Raw genomic sequence first — 12,229 nt, 5'->3', positions numbered from 1 at the left:
AATTAATAGAATTTAACAGTGATTCCCAGTAGCTCATTTCAGCTTTATGCTTGTTTCAGAAATGAAATCTTTCAAGTAATTCTTCCAGAAAGGTCTCTGAGGTCCTCCACAGGCACAGACTGCCCTTCTCTTAGGGAAGTAGATGAAGGCATAGAAACATAGCTCAGAAGCAGATATAAATTGTACATAATTCCAATATTATATCATTTGTAAATACAGAAAAGGACCATCTTCTTACATTACATAAATAAGAGGGACTATAGCACTGATTAATTTCCCAACTAAGATGAGGTTATGAAATACTTAGGAATAGCTGCATAAATCAGTTATCAGCTATCTAGAATGAAGACAGAAAACCACAGTTTGTCTAAGAAAATGGCTGCTTCCCCTGTTAGTCTGTTTATTCATTCACTGCACATTAATAACATTATGGAGCGCTTTCAGCAATTCTTTAAATGTTCAATCAGATATGAAGAATCATTATAACTCCATAAAACATCAGTGTAAGTTTGATTTCATACACTTAACCCTTCGACTGAGTTCAGCTGACAACCTGCTGGTTCTGGAAGTCATTTCATGTGTAAAACAAGAAAAAATGTTCAAAGAATTTGTCATTTGATTGCAAATGATCTTATGATCCTATTAAGATGATAGGAGCACTGTGATCAGAACTATCTGGGTTTTGCTTTTTTCCTAAGCTTCCCATCAAACTGGTGCAATAAAATGCCAACAAAACATTATGTGCAACACATCTAAACTAGCTAAGTGGGAAAAAATAATTAACATGTCTGTTTTTACTTTGTTATGTGGAATTATGTTATAGAGCCACTGTTTATTAAGGGATTATTCAGGAGATTAGTTATGGATAATTTATGGGTCAAGCATCTTAGTTTTCTCACTGAGTTACCTTTAACAACACCTCTAGAAGTATATCCAATTTCCTGAAGATGTCTAAGAATTAATGCTGTTAGAAAAATATGATGTAAATGTGTCACTGCTACCTCCTCCTTTTTGTCTGAAAGACAACAGTGAGATGAGGAATGAAGATACAATATTTAAAGAAAAAAGTCTACCTGGTTCTATAGACTTGGCTTCTCCTTGGTCTTGCGATGTGCATATTGTTTTGTTTGACAGAAAATGCAGCATTATCACCAGACTACTGATGGGCATTCAAACTTATCAATATTACTAATTCTGCAAAAATAAGAAACAATTTCCCAGGAGTGTTTCAATTTACCACTGGTAACGGACAAAGGCCTCTGAAGAGATGCAGGAAAAACTGCCTTACAAAAATTTAAATATTGCCCTGAACTGAGACTTTTTCATATACCAACACTTAACTACCACCATTTAGCTAAAAATCTATGTGACAGTTATCTATACAGTGCCCCTTTACACACAGTAGAGGTAAGCACTCCTAGAGCACACATCTTTGCATACCGCCCAGCAGCTTGTTAACAAGTTAGCTCCAAGGAGGTCAACAGAACAGCTCACAGACAAAGATTAACTGAAAGTTGTACAAGCTAGCATACAAACCATAAGGTCATTAAAATGTAATAGAACACCAAAATTTAATGAAGCAAACATCAATTGCTTAGCTTCTGTGGGAACAAGGTGCTCTGCTATTGGTGGTTTAGTGGTTGGACATTTTGGGGGTTTTTAGGAGTGGGGCAAATGGATGAAGCTGGACATAGTGACTAATAGCTGACTGGAGGACCTGAAATTATCCTTCTTTCTTCCCATATACCATCTCCAACATTAGCAGCAGCAGAGATCTCTGGAGAATTTCAGACAAGAGAGCTTCTTTCAAAAGACACAGGAGTTGTCTTTAAGAAATATGTTTCTCAGATGAATGTACTTTGTACCTCCTATTCTCCTGTTAACAGACTGTGATTTGGAGCATATTTCTGCTTAGATATTTCCAGTTACTTCAAGAATGAAACCTCCTAATTTGTCTCCTACTTGTTCTTCAGCTATAACCAGCTGTGTAACAGACGAGCAAGCGGGCTCCATCATAAAGGAACTGTCTGTTTTCTGCATAAACTGAGATTGATGATTCCTAATAAACCTGCTTTTTGAATTGTACACATTCAGATTCAAAAATGTATACGCAATGAAGACTGCTGACTCTGAGCCCATCATACAGCAGTATGTTTCTGTTCTGCTAGCAAGACATTTTGTGTAACTAACTCTTCTTGTCACAAGAAAAACCAAATGTGTAAAGTAAGCAATTACAAGATATAGAAGATTTACTATTTTTCCAGTACTCAAAGCTCTTGATTACATAGCTGTGAATTTAGGTATCTTATGAAAAACACAAGGACAAATATGGCCTGTCTATGAGGCAGGTAGAGTATGATTGATTCGCCCCTTGACCCAACATGCATCAGTCTTAAGGCAGCTGTTATCTGTTCTGAAAGCTGGATATTCTTAGGCTAAATTTTGTAGCTCCAGAATAAAATAAAATCAAGCTCTTTTTCCCATAGTATTTCATATCTTTTCTTCATATAAGGCTATTTTTCACCTGATGTCTTTCTGGTTAACTGAAAGATCAGACATCGGCTAAGGTATGTACAGCTCTTGAAATAAAAATAAACATATTTCCTTTATTAAGATCTCTAACTTAAGAACAGATATATTTAAGGAAAACAACTAACTACCTCCAGCTACACACTTTAAGTCAACATCATTAATCTCAAGATGCAAACAAAATCTCACTTTTCCACTGTGAGCCAAAGGATTTTTTCATTGCAAAGGCCAAACTCATTGGCTCTGCTCCAGATCACCTCAGATCTCAAAATGACTCTTACCTCGTACTGCCGCTCAGCCTCCATCAAAAAGAATGAGGCCGAGCCAGACGAGGTGCATACCCAAAGCCCCAGACACTCTGTGACTCCCCACAGAATTATGTGCAGGCAAACATATGGTGGAGTAGGCCTCACAAGCCTTGCTTCCATCCCATGCTAGGGATGGGTCTGGACTCTAGTCTGCACAGGGCTGAGGCAGCAAAAAGCTATTTGTGTTTTCAGTGCCTTTTGTTTTTTGGTCAAACAAAGCACGCACAAACCAGCAGACCACATTTCTCTATTTGCTTTCCTGTTCAGACATCATTTCATGGCAGACACTTCCCTGAAGTGAAGGAGCTGAAACTTGGTGGCTATCCTCGCACCCATGTTCCCTCCAGCCCACATCAGGCCTGCACAGCCAAGTAACCATCTTTCCTTCCCACAAAAAAAACAAGCTTGGCAGTGGAGAGGAGAAGCAATAGAGATCTGGGACTTAAGCACTCCTGGAGGCTGCATGCTGCAGAGTGCAGGCACAGCCCTTCAATGCAGCGTGGAGCAGCAGAGATGTAGCAGTCGAGATCCTGCTTTGTAAAGTTAGGTGAATAGCAAACACATTTTACCTTTGAAAACACAAAGTTTCCAGAAGTTCTAATAATAACATAACAGCAAGGAAACAGAAGGAAAGGAAGTCACATTGAAGGTACCTTTTTTTGTTTCTAATGGGTAGATATTTATAATTTACTAACCCTACAAAGATAATGAGGATAACCTGACAAAGTACTCCCTCTCTGAATTCCCAGCTTAGCCTTGTGTTTGCTCAGGTAAGCAAGCAGGTTTTCCTTTCTACATGAATACATAACTCTGTTACAGGTTGCTCAGAAGGTGCTTGGTCTATAGGAGTTTCTCAGCAGTGCAGCTAGGCAGACTTTAGGAGACAGGCAGAGGGTGGAAAGCAATAGACAAAACCTTGGGAACAAGGGCACTTGGCCCTGAGGTTGCCTAGGGCTCATGGTCCTAAATGGTTGGACTAGATGATCTTGTAGGTCCTTTCCAACCTAATGAACCTATGAACCTATAAATCTTACGTAAGAAATAGCCCAAACAGAGCTACAAAATGCAACAGTTAAAGATCAAAGGTTTGGTGGTTTTCTTTCATCCCATGTTTTTATGCTGTTACACAGCATAATCTGACTTCTCACACAGATATATGAGAATTGCTCAAAAAACAAAAATCACTATGTCTTGATGTGCATACTGTTTTCCTGGTATTTTAAAAAGTAAATAAGTCTTTCGTCTTATCTGGACAACACTTTTAAGATTTCCTTCCCACTGTGTCCAAACAATGAATGTTCCTGTTATAATTAGTGTCTTGACATTAACTAACTCCCTAAGGTATCTTTTCATGGAGCTTTTTGGAATAGGCTGATTTATTTAATTGATGAATAGCTTTGTATGTGCTTATTTTTAATCCTTCCCATTTATCTTATGAATAATTGCTATTTTGTAATTATTCCAAAGAAATAATACCAATATTTTTAATGATAGTAATGAATGACAAGGTTTTAGCAAGTTATTTTTTAATACTTGTAAAATAGTACTTTGATCAGTCAGAGTGAAATATTTGCTCATTTAACACATGAGCTTGAGTTTTTACTTGATCTAAAGTCAATACAGTGCATCCAATGAGCTGAGCTACTCTTTGAAGTCTATGACCAGATTTTTTAATCACAGCCTTGTACTTCAAAATCTGCAGAATGCTCTTGAAGATCTGTGTGTTACTGGTTAAAGAACATGAAATAGAACCAAAAAAGAACTCATATTGCATTTTACCTACTCTCTCATCTTCTGTATCAGCCTGTAGAATCATGTTGAGAATTTAAATGGTCTTTGTGCCGAGATTGGGGTTTGTTCCACCTAGAGGAATGACTCCATTGTCCATCAATGAGGTTCCTCATGGCAGTGCACTACAAAGAGTGATTATTTTTTAATGAACACCTATCGTCTCTAGCGTGGTTCAATCCAGTTTTCAGTGCAAGTTACATTTTCCAAGGTCATATTAAAAGTTGCAGAATAACTATCCCCTTGTTCACTAAAGGTAAGTTTTTACCATACAAGCAAAACTGTGCATAAATATGGTTTGCAGATATAATCTGAAGAGTTCTTAAAAATAGCAGGGAATCCATCTTTGGATACCAGGCACTGAATCTCTGCCTGTGATCCAAAATCCATTTTAGGCCCATAAATAGGCAAAGGAGCTTATAAAACCTCTCATTATCGAGTCATGTCTCACCAGTCACTGGTTGCCAGAAAAATCCATCAGCCCCATGTCATCGGAGACCAGTCATCTTGCTTCTGCCAAGTTCACAGACTACAGAGACTACATTTTGATAATAGGAGGCCTTCAGGTGTTTCTGATTTGACATCTAAAGCTTTTCAGAAGATTTCTGATGACTGTTAGGGTATATTCAATCTTAAATATACCCAGAACCTCACACAGTGCCTCCCATTCTCCCCATTATTTTTTTTTAATTCTTACTTCTTACAAAAACATTTTTGATGTGATTTGCACTTTCAAATTCTGTTAGAAAAATGCCTGATTGATTTAATAGAGATAACAATGCCCAATATTGATGACTTTTTTGAATCAGTCTAATTAATATTTGCTATTCTAATTAATAGAATTTTAGCATATGAGATAAACCTTTTTATACATTCAATACTTCTCAGAAAATATTACGAAAAAAAACCATCACTTACGTTCATGATTTTCAACAAACTTTTTGAAAGCTATTTCTAAGTCTGAAAAGTTCATCTGCTTCACTATTCACATCCACCCTTCCTAAACAAATGTAAACACTTTGCTGGTCATTAAGGAAATGATTGTTAACTCCGCACCTGATATTTTGTAATGAATCTCATAACAGAAACTTTTCTGAACAAGCCATACACTTGCTACCAGTTTTTCTGACAAAAAGCAAACAAGGATAAAGCACATTTATGGTTAGAGTTTTATCTCTTTGTTGCGTGCCTGTCATATACAAACTCAGAACAAGGACTAAGGTCCTCTCAACATTACCACAGAGTAAAAAAACAATAAATCCAGAACCAAAGTTCTTTCAGACTGTGGAAAAGCATTAACCAAACACCTCTTTGTAAAAAAGCATTGTAAATTTTGCCTCAAACTTTCAAAGACCTCGCGTGCGTGGGAGCTTTGCTTTTATGCCTTGCTTTTATTGTGTACACATCCATGAGCAGAGAACAGAAAGCATGTTTGGTTTAAACACAACAGCAACTTTAAGCAAGTTATTTCAGTTTAACCATCATCAGGTTTCAGATGATTGTGTCTATTAAATTAAACCCAACTTAAGTTTTGCTCACATTAAGCTTTGTATCTAACTGTGCCTTTCGATAAAAGCTCTTAGGTGGAAATACCACTACTTTATCTTCTAGGTTATATGGTTATATATATAAAACTTCTTCCTGTTGCTTCCATTAAAAAAAGAAAAAACTGAAAAGCGATAACTATTCATCAAATTCATTGTGCTGATAATCCCCCAAATGCCACTTTCAGTGCAGTTTTTATTGGTTAAAAACTTACTTAAGCTATACTCATGAATTATTTATTCAAGAATAGAGGACAGACAGTATCTTATGATCCATAATTACAAATCAAGTCTCATAGAAGAGTCTCTTCATCACTCTGGTACTCTCTCGGCAATATAAGGAGAGCTTTGTTCAAGTTTTGTATCTCTAATATTAGTTCTTTATTTCCCTGAGGATTGCGTATCACAAACCAAAAATAATTCCAAATATTCTCGAAATAAACTTATGTTGACACAGCTGTGGAGTCATCCCTGTAAATGCAGTGTTGTGGCTTCATTAGGCTAGCGAGTGTCCTTGTTATCATTCCCACACTGGCTATTACACTCTGACACTTTTAAAGGCTAGCATTTCATTGTCTCCTAGCCTTGGGTATTTGTAGTATATAAACTGTAATATGGCAGCTCTACAGAACTTAACGTAAACAGAGCACCACATGCACACAAGCACGGGGCTCATAAAAAGTGGAGAAAAGTAAGTCTACCCAGCACTTGAATTGCTGGAAGAACAATTTTCTGAATACAATTCAACTCAGTCACCTCAGTTTAAGGCTGAGGTTGGGCTTGCTCTACCTCCTGGAGGAGCATCCTAGAGTCTTCAGGCAGTGTAAAAAGCCTGAAAAAGTAACATTCTCAACACAAGTGTTGGAGCTTGAACCCAGGAGCAGATACTGTGAGTGCTCTGACCTTACAGTACGGATGGTAAGGTACTGGAACAGGCTGCCCAGAAAGGTGGAGGAAGCCCCATCCCTGAAGACATTCAAGGTCAGGCTGGACCAGGCTCTGAGCAACCTTTTCTTGCTCTAAGTGTCCTGGTTCATTCCAGAGGAGTTGAACTAGATGGCCTTTAAGTATCCCTTCCAGCACAAACAATTCTACGATTCTACTACCCAACAGAGAAGTCAGAAGCTGCAGGACCCTGCTGTGTTAGAGGGAGAGCTTGAAATGCAGAGCATCCCAAACAAAGGGGAAGCTCAGAAGAGATCCACGAACATGTGAAGGGAGAAACCTTCAAACACATCAAATTTCAGTCTGTACTGCTCAGAACTAGTCTGCCTCTTGAAAATGCATGAAATCAAGCTATGCTCCTGTATTCTAGTCCACATTTACCAATGACAGAATATAGAAGTTGGCTACATTTGAAATTCGTGTTTCAGCTGAAAAACTGTGCGTGGGGAACACCTTAAGAAACACAGCCTTATTTCAGTTATTCCACAGGTAAAGCCTGAAGCTAGAAAAATCATATCCTGGATGTTCTATGCAATTAACCTATTACATGGTTATGTATTCTTTATGGACTCTAATGTGCTTCTCTTTACATTTACAGTGATTTCTTCAACAAGTTCATAATGTTACAGCTCTGCAAAAATTCAGATAGCTGACTCACTCACTTCTGAAAGAAGGAGCAAACATAGCACTAAACACAGTTCCTGCTCAAAAGCTAATTACACTAGCTTGAGAAATAACTAAAACACCTGAACACATATTTCCATATAACGTTATACATCATTTACTTTAGAACTCTGGAGACCCTGGAAATGTGGAGAGAAAATGAATGCAAGCTATATGTATATATATTTACTTATTATATATACATAATATATATTTTATATATTATATATATGCTTACTATATTTTTTAAAGATAGTGATTGAGGACATTTATGACTGTTTCAAACTAGAAACCTCATTTCAACTCTCCAAATCTGTGAATATCGACTAAAGAGCGTCTAACAATGTGAGATACAAATCTATTTATCAGAAAAGCTCTGAATATTAATGAACATTTTCTAAAAATTCATTTAAAATCTTGTGAAATGCTAATTCTAATCACAACATTAATAAATTTAAGTTCTCAGTAATGATGAAGTAGTAATTCTGTCAAAGGCTTTTGTATACTTTCTCAAGAGAAGAAACAGAAACTCTCTCTAACCCAGAAGTACTGTGATGCCACTCAGGATCAGTGTACTCTTAGATAACAAAATACCAGCTAAGTGTGAGATTTGCATCTTCACTTCAGATTTCTCACACTTGAACTTCTCTCTGCCTTATCAATGCAGCTACCACAAAGCTTAGCAAATGCAGCCTGAGTGAAAGTGCTCACTGGAGTTCTGACTGAAATCTTAATTGTTCCTGCCCACTCTGAGCAGCAAGGCATGCCTGCAGGCTTGTGATAAATTCAACTGAAGAACAGGAAAAAAAGTGGGGGATATATGCAAATAAAATATTAACCTACATCTGTAAGAGTTAACTTGCCAAATTATATTACACATATTATGCACATAACTTAATTTCATTTATACTTTAAATCAAATGGCCTGATCAAAAGGAGGAATACTCTACCTGCACTTCAAGCAATATGGGTCAGTTTAAATATGCTTAATGTTACCGTGTCCTTAGCAAATTTATTTCTGTCATTTAGATCAAAGGCATGTATTTGCAGCATTTTCCATGCCTGCTCTATAGATACAGATACATTACTTCCATAAGAACCTGGTACTAATTCTATTGTAATTGTTCAGAGAATACTAAAAATCACAGAATTTAATTCTGTGAAAGAGTCTCTTTAATAAAATATTGCTGTTTTTTTTTTCCCCTACAACTATGTCATTATCTATTCTTTTCATGCAGTTCCTTTCTGAAGTTTCAAAGTGTTTGACAACAAAAAAATCAATTAAAAGCCCAAAGACAACACTGCAGAAACATGAAAAGAAATATAATAAAATTAAATACAAAGTTCTCAATTATTTAAATTAAAAGTTTTTATAGGTGCCCATGAAAAAAAAAAGTATTCAAAGGAAGAAAAAAGGCAACAAAGGGTTTGAAGACAGATATTTGTTTTAATATCTGTAATTAGCTTAATAATTTGGAAATACTTTTGCCTCACGGGATAATGGCAGTTGTCTATAGAAATTACATATGAACTTGTATAAAATTCCATTATTCTTTTAACTCTCTGTACACCATTTACAGACTCTTCACTCTGAAACCACATGAACACAGAAATACTTTATGCTTTCAATGTGCCTTTGTTCTACAAATCTGAAAGCAAGTTGAACAATTCCAACATTCTGAAAAATGAATATTAATTTTACTCAGTAACCAGGGAAATTGAGGTACTATGGTTCCTGCCTTTAGACATTTTTGCATGTTCCTGAATAAAAACTGGTGGCCAGAACCACAGAGGTGCCATTACTCCTTATTTACAGTGATGTACACATGAATTACTAAGTCTCCCTGTCAGCAGCATCAGCCAAGCTGCCCTCGCTTTGTTCCCAAGCATAAACCAGCAGTTCAACACTTTGCATGTCTGATTTCAAAAAACATTAGGCTGCAAGACTGATTACATATTATGGCACAGTGCTTCATGCTCTCCACATGCATGATACAGGGCACAGAAATAAGCTGCCATTCTGGATATCACAGAGGACACTGCCCTACACATATGGTTCTGAGAGAGCTCAGTGACAGGGATGTAGCCAGATGTTAAAATTATCATTTGAGCTGGATGGGACCTCTAAAGGTCATCTAATCCAACTCCCCTGCAATGAACAGCGACACCTACAGCCAGACCAGATTGCTCAGTGTCCCATCTATCCTGACCATGATTGTCTCCGGAGATGGTGTATCCACCACATCTCTGGGCAATCTATTCCAGGGCTTCACTACCCTTATCATAAAAAATCTTTTGCATCTAATCTAAATCTCCCCCTTTTTAGTTTGAAACCATTTTTCCTTGTCCTATCACAACAAATACTGTTAAAGAATTTGTTCTTCCCATTCTCATAGCCCCCTTTTTAGATACTGAAAGGCCACTACCAAGTCACCTTGGAGCCTTCTCCTCTCCAGGCTGAACTACCCTAGCTCTGACAGAGTGTCCTCACAGAGGAGGTGTTCCAGCCTTTGGATCATCTCGTGGCCCTCCTCTGGACCCACTCCAACAGGTCTGTGTGTCTACTGTACTGAGGACTCCACATGTGGATGCAAGTACTCAGGTGAGGTCTCACAGGCACAGAATAGAGGACCTCCCTCACCCTGCTGGCCATGCTTCTTTTGATGCAGCCCAGGATACAGCTGACTTTCTGGGCAATGAGGGCACATTTCTAGTTTATGTCCAGCTTGTCATCCACCTGTACCTCCCAAGGCTACACTCTCTTCTTACATCCCTCAGCTTGTATTAATAACGGGGGTTGCCATAACCAAGGTGCAAGACTTTGCCCTGTGGTTTGTGAACATGCCATGACACTGCCCAGTGCACTAGCAACAGTAAAACCTAACTCAACAAGCTGACCCAGAGCAGAGCATAAGGCACAACTTTCTTTCATTTCAGCTCACACTTATTTGAAGTGGATACATACAACAAAAATCTATCCCCAGATAAATGAAACCCCGGAGTTTGGCTGTCTCAAAGGCAAGGAAGCTCTCACATCCTTTTGTGGTCATTTCTGCTCAAGCATATGCTGTCCATCAACACTGAACTCAGGGAGACACAAAATTAAAATAAAACACAAAATGAAAGCAGCTGTCATCCATCTCAGTCCATTGTTAGGATTATGTATTTTGTCTGTTTTGTGCTTAAGGCATTGTATAAATCTGTAAGTCTCTGTTGTATTTTTTTTTTAATTAAGCAATTAAGCTATTTAATTACAGTTTAGAAGCACTACTGGTAGGATGCTCGTTCATGTGATAAATCCTATCTTATTTTTTATTATAGATTATTATACAATAATTTCTCAATTTGCATCAATTTGTCCAAGAAACAGAGCATTACAGATAAGCTATTTCTTCTAGTTTTCAACACTAAAACATAAAAACCCAGGTAATCCTTTGTTAAAGACATGCTTTAGTTTGGCATACTTCCACAGGTTTCCTTGCTTATTTGTTAATGCTGATGATCAGACTTTTGGCTATTTCCTTAAGACATACAGTGCCTAGTACATAAATGAACACAGAGCTCCTTGAATACTGAACTCTCATCTGAAACTGTGATTCTTCTGAGCAAGAATCATTATAACTCCTCCAGATTCCATTTAAGAAAGCTAATCACCTTCTTATTGAAACACAGGCTTTTATACAATTTTTATGTATTAGTCAGTGTGAACTTCACCCCTATTAATGTGTATTTTTTTCTATGCCCACTGATTCTTCACAGAGTTTGACTGCTACACTGCTCCAGGTAGTTGGACAGGCACCCATCCTGTTAACCTCTGCAAAAAGACTACTTGCTCAATTTAACTTCAGGCAAGATTCATCTCACTAACTTTGGATGACTACCACATCGTCATGGGAATCTGCACTAGGTGACGGAGCGAAGAAAAGGGATTTCACAAAGCAAATCCCGTCAGCCTAGGGAAATTGCAGGAATGAGAGAGGTCCAGAAATTAAACTGCAGCCATCTAAGATTAGTTTAGATCCTTCTATTTCATTTACATGTTATGTTTTTTAAATATATATATATATTTTTTTTTTTTTTACCATTTTTACCATTATTATTATTTTTTTTTACCATTAACCTAGGGGAGAAACAAGAGCATGCTTATTCACAGAGGTTTAGTGTGTAACTCTGTCTTTTTCGATGATTTTTCCAGAACATAACATATAGCAAGAAAAATCTTTAAGGGACTTAATGTGTAGTGTGGTCTAAGGCTTAAAAGCACCCTCTCTCATGAGTTATCATCAAGTACACTGTAAGCATGAGACAAACTGAACTGGAATCAGTCCTGTGTTTACTCAGGCCACAAAGAAGGAAATCATAATAGGAGATAGTGATGTTCATTGTGTGTTCTGGTCCACTACACTCACACCCAACGAAACATTTAACTCTTTCTGTGACTCAATACACCTT

This window comes from Cyrtonyx montezumae, unplaced genomic scaffold, assembly GCF_038088225.1.
Source record: "Cyrtonyx montezumae isolate F1298 unplaced genomic scaffold, pur_monq_1.0 scaffold_2, whole genome shotgun sequence".
Classification (NCBI taxonomy): Eukaryota; Metazoa; Chordata; class Aves; order Galliformes; family Odontophoridae; genus Cyrtonyx; species Cyrtonyx montezumae.
Note: the sequence above shows the minus strand (reverse complement) of the source record.